The 5165-nt window shown below is 57.9% G+C and overlaps 1 long non-coding RNA gene across 1 annotated transcript; it reads left to right on the forward strand.

Moving 5' to 3' along the window:
* Nucleotides 1–776: 776 nt before the first annotated feature.
* LOC144369460 (uncharacterized) lies at nucleotides 777–4046 on the forward strand. Its single transcript, XR_013429255.1, has 2 exons — nucleotides 777–1511; nucleotides 1899–4046. It is a non-coding gene; the product is annotated as an uncharacterized LOC144369460 (long non-coding RNA).
* Nucleotides 4047–5165: the final 1119 nt, after the last annotated feature.

The raw sequence follows: 5165 nt of genomic DNA on the forward strand, positions 1-5165 counted from the left end.
CTGGACTTGAGGTGCCAGAAAGGCTCCCTTTGTGCATGAGGACCCTCCCCTTTCTCTCTCTGCTCCTGGTTGCCGTGATCAGAACAGCTTTCCTTGCCTTGTCCTTCCTCCATGATGTCCTACCTCACCCCAGATTTGACAGATTCGGGTTTGGGCTTAGGGGGCAGCAGGCGGTAGGCGGGGGGAGGCATGGGATGGGGCATGGGACAGGAGTCAGATGAGCTCTCCACCGTGGGGCAGTGGCACAATCCTGTGGAGCCCTTTCTGTGTCTCTAAAGAGAGGAACAACCTGGTGGACAGGTCATCGTGTCCACAGGTGAGGGCACTGGCGCAGCCGCCGTAGTCTCTGGAGCGCTGCGTGCACCCACCTTAGTTCTCCTGGCCTGACCAGACCGTGTGGGAGGTCAAGAAGGTAAACACCGGGCTTGGTAGCTCTCCTCGACATTATGGAGAGCCTAGAGTATTCCAGCCCTGGCAGTGTGGAACCCCTGGGGACTGGAGGCAGATGCCAGCATGCCATTCTGCAAAAGTGGAAGCTCAGTGGCTACTTGTCTGGTTGTCAGTGGAGTGAGGGCCTGAGGTGGGCTGGGGACCAGGCCAGTGGTCGGGGTCTCCACCTGGGGCGAGACAGCCAACTGTCCAGAGCCCTTTCTCTCCTTATTCCATGGATATAAGAACCCCCTGTTTTAGCTTGGCACACAGCATGGCCCAGGCTACCTGTGGAGTGGCTTTGAGGTGTCCCCCAAGTCTCCTGTGTTAATGCAGGAATATTCAGAGGTGAATGGACTGACAGGGCAGGGACTAGGCAGTGGGAGGTGAGTGGAGGAGGGGGTCACTGGAAGGAGCATCTGTCCTGCAGCCCCTTCCCGACCCCCCAGCCCTTCCACCCTGACGCTCTGCCTCACGCCAGGCCCAGAGCAATGGAGTCGGCCCAGCGTGGACTGAACCTCTGAAACTGTGAGCCAAAATAAACTTTTCCTCCTCTAATTTGTTCCTGTTGGGCACTTTGGTCACAGTGACGAAAAGTTGACTCACTCTAGTGGCAATATGATGTGACAGAGACCATGTAACTGGATTGACGGGCGATGACTTGGGCACCCTCCCTCTTTCTTCCCTCTGAGATCTCCACCAAAATGGAGTGATGCCGTTTCAGCCCTGCAGACTGGGACATCTCTGTAGGACAGGGAAGAACCACGGGTCGAAAGAATGTGGGTCCCCAAGCAGCTTCCTGGACCACCCCACAGCTCGGGCTGCTTCCTTCCAGACCATTATGTGAGAGAAACAAAAGACTCTTTCTTCAGGCCACAGTATTTCCAGTCCTCCCGCTCCTCACTTTGCCGGTAGCTTCGTGACAAGCGTAATGCGAAGCTGACGTTCTTGTAGGGGCTCCGGGCCTCACCAAGAGTGTGGGAATGTGGTCCTCGGAGCAGCACTCCAGCCAGCCTGAGAGGCTTGCCTTCCCCGTCCCAGCAACGTCCGTCCGAGAAGCCGGAGTTCCTCCGCTCACTGTGGTAAGTGCGTCTGGGATAAGATGGCCCGGGTGTGGCTGGCCCTGGGCTCTGACTCTGAGCCATGAGTCATTGAACTTGACTCCCAATGGACACTGAGGACAGCTGCCTGCCCCAGTGCTCAGAGCCGCTGTCCCACGTTGGCAGAGGCCCCTGTGGGGAATTGTCTCCTTGGTCCCTAAGGAGGATGGGCTGAGTCCTCCAGGACCTACTTGCTCAGCAGGCAGCCTCAGGGGGTGCCCTGACACAGGGCCTGGTGGCAGGAGGCATTTCCCTGGCTTAGGACGTGCAGGCAGTGGCTAAGATCGGGGAGCTGGGGCCCTTGCTGCGGAGCCTTGCTGCTGGGACTTCTGGAGCTGCTGTTCTGACATGCGCTTTGTTGGTTGCCAGCCGCCTTCTCCCGAGAACCTTCAGCTTCCCCTGGGCAGGAACCGACGCCCTGTGCTGTGCTGCGTAAGGCTGGCTGCAGGGTGTCTGAACAACACGAGGCCTTCTGTGCAGCCTAGAAACAACAACATCAAAGCCAGCCTCTGAAGAGCCCCCCTCTTCCTTCATTCCCAAGGGAACGTTCGGGAAGACCCTGGACACCCTCATCATTGGACGAGGCTCCTCAGTCTTTTCTCTGTGGCTTGAGAGCCCTTGAGTGCTGACTCCGTGGGCTTGTGTGGTGGTTCAGCAGCCTGCAGAGGAAGGGAAGCCCCCGTCCCACCCCCTGGAGACCTCGCTCCATCCGGTGTTCCTGCATCAGGCTCCTGCCCTCAACACCACCCTGGTGAGCACCCCAGCCCCCCACTGCCTGCTGCTGCCCACCTGAGTCAGCCCTTCTGAATGCTCACCATCACCTACATCATCTACACCATCACCATCTACACCCGTCACCTCTAGGAGCAGGAATTTTGTCTGCGAGGTTTTGTCTCTGTGAGTTACTTCACTCAAGGCAGCAATGAGTGTGGACGCCAGATGATGTGAAAGGGGGGCGGTGTCCACAGGAGCATTCGCACACACATGTGGTGTATCTGGAGGACACCCCAGGTTTACCCACGCCAGTCACGCCCAACTCCCAAGTGCACAAACAGCCCAACTTCTCACTGAATGGATCTTTGCCACCAGAGTTGAGTTCCAGGGATTTTGACCTTGGTTGTCATTGTTGGGATTTAAGCTCTTCCTGGGTGGGGTGACTCTCTGGAGCGTGGCAGGGGAGAGAGTGAGCCCTCTGTGAGAGGATGACACAGCCATGCTGGCCCAGCACACAGGTCACACAGGCCTCCGTGGCTGCGTGGCAGGAACGCTGCCTGTCTCCCTGGTCAGCCCAAGTGCAGAGCAGGACAGCTGAGATGGCCCGGCTCCAGGTGCAGGTGCCAGGACCCTGTTCTCCCATAAGCTTCTGCTTGGTCCTGCTAATTGGCCCTGGTCTAATTGCTGCCAAGTCCCACTGCAGAAGGCCCATTAGACACCACAGCTAATCCCCCAGCTGTGGGCGAATTCTAACCGCATCTGATGCTATCTCTCTGAGTCACCTGCTTGCCATTATTCCCAGTGGGATGTGGGCCACAGTGGTTTCTGGAGTCGAAGAAGACTGAACCTGTCTCCATGGACATGTCCTCAGGCTCTCTCACAGACAAGCTCTATCGTCAGCAGGGCCCCGGCCGGCCAGCTCTGCCTTCCTGATGTGGAACACTGGGTGTGGGGGAGGCCAGCCAGACCTGCAGGGACAGAGTGGGCACCAGGCCTGCAGTGGGCACGCCTTGCCTTCTGGCCAGAGCGAGGCCTGGGCTGCTCAGCTTCTGGACTGTCAGCCTCGTGGCCTGTGGGTCTGGGTCCTCAGCCTCTGTCTTCTAGAGGGAGGGGACATGAGCTCTCTCCAGCGGCCACCCTTCCTGCCTGCACCTCCCACCACGCTTGCCTGTCTCTGCCACCCATGGCCTCTCCCTGTCACCCTGCAGTGGCTTCTGCCAGACTCAGATTCCTTCTTGCTCTAACTCTAGGATGTCAAATGCCCCTGACTCTGAAACTCAGGACCTGGAAGCTGCCACCCTGCCGTGGGGTAACGAGGAGGGACTTGGGTGCACACAACCCTGCCACAGAGACTCAAGAGAGGAGGACACCAACCTGAAAGAGGCCAGTGGCCGGCAAGACGGGCCTATCCCCAGAAAGCACTGGCTGGGCTTGGGGCACCAGCTCAGCCCTGATGTGAGCCCCTCTCGTCCCCGGCCCAGGAGCAGCGGGGAATCCTGGAGCTCATCCTCTGTAAACTGACCCTCAACTGCCGTCCTAAATTTAGAACACACATGGGCTTTCCGCCTCCAGCAGTGTGGCCTGGTCCTTACTCTGTTGCTTTGATGCCTCTGGAGGAATTTGCTATTTAAGGACATCCTATGATTAATCACTTCATAAAGCAAAGGCCATCTCCGCTGTTCTGTGGGGACTAGCTGTTTTCACAGGTGGGTGTTGCTCAAAGCAGGGCTGCCAGTTTAAAAAAATATAGATGCCCAGTTGAGTCTGAATTTCAGACAAACAATAAATTATTTTTTATTAAAAGTATGTCCCAATGACTGCATGGGACTCCCACATGTGACCGAGCTGAATTGTGTTGCCCCCAGAATTTGTATGGTACCAGGGATTAAACCCAGGGGTGCTAAACCACTGAGCCACATCCCCAGCTCTTTTTATATTTTATTTAGAGACAGGGTTTTGCTGAGTGGCTTAGCACCTCACTAAATTGCTGAGGCTGGCTTTAACTCGAGATCCTCCTGCCTCAGCCACCCGAGGTCTGGGGTCATAGGTGTGGCCACCGCGCCTGGCTGTATGTTGGAGTTCTAACCCCCAGTCCTTCCGGGTGTGACTTGACTTGGAGATGGGGCCTTTACAGAGGTAATCCAATTAAGATCTGGTCATTAGGGTGTGGGTGACAAAGTAATATGACTTATGTCCTCATTAAAAGGGAAACTGAGGACACAGACACACCCACAGGGAGAGCCCATGTGAACCCGAGGGTGGAGACCAGGGTCCGTCGACACGCCAAGGGTGTCCAAGATGCCAGCAAAACGCCCCACGCTGGGACGGGCCTGGGACAGGTTTGCCCTGGCAGCTCCGGGAGCCAACCCACCCTTCCTGGCTGCCTGGCTTCCAGAGCCAGGAGCCGACGCCGTCCTGTGGTCTAGGCCACCCAGTGTGAGTGCCGCGTTCCCGCACACCTGGTGACCCTCGTGACAGCCACTTGGTTTGTTCAGGGAGAGCTTGGGACCCCAGAGCAGGGGATTTTTGCTCTGCCCATCCCTGATCTGGGCCAGGGGGTCTCCACAGTGACAAATTCGCGGTCTCCGTAGCATTTTGTGTCCCTATTTGGGGTGGTGCAAGGAGCAGTCCTGTGAAGCCCATGGAGCCTGGTCCTGTAAGTCAGGGGGGCCAGGGAGGGTCCCGCAAGGGGGATCCAGAGCCGCCCAGGTCAGGGACACCCATGCCGTAGAGCCTGACCCCTGGACCCCAGACCAGCTCCGTGGGGCTTGTCTGATGGAGAAGGGCAACCCCGGGGCTTGCGGAGGGAGGCCGCCCAGCCTGTTGTGGCCTGAAGGTGACCGGCCTGCAGCCAGGGCTGCGGGTGCTGGATTATTGCTTCCTGGATCTCGTGGGTCGGGCTTCCTTCCCGGGGCAGCAGCC

The sequence above is a fragment of the Ictidomys tridecemlineatus genome, chromosome 12, assembly GCF_052094955.1.
Source record: "Ictidomys tridecemlineatus isolate mIctTri1 chromosome 12, mIctTri1.hap1, whole genome shotgun sequence".
Classification (NCBI taxonomy): Eukaryota; Metazoa; Chordata; class Mammalia; order Rodentia; family Sciuridae; genus Ictidomys; species Ictidomys tridecemlineatus.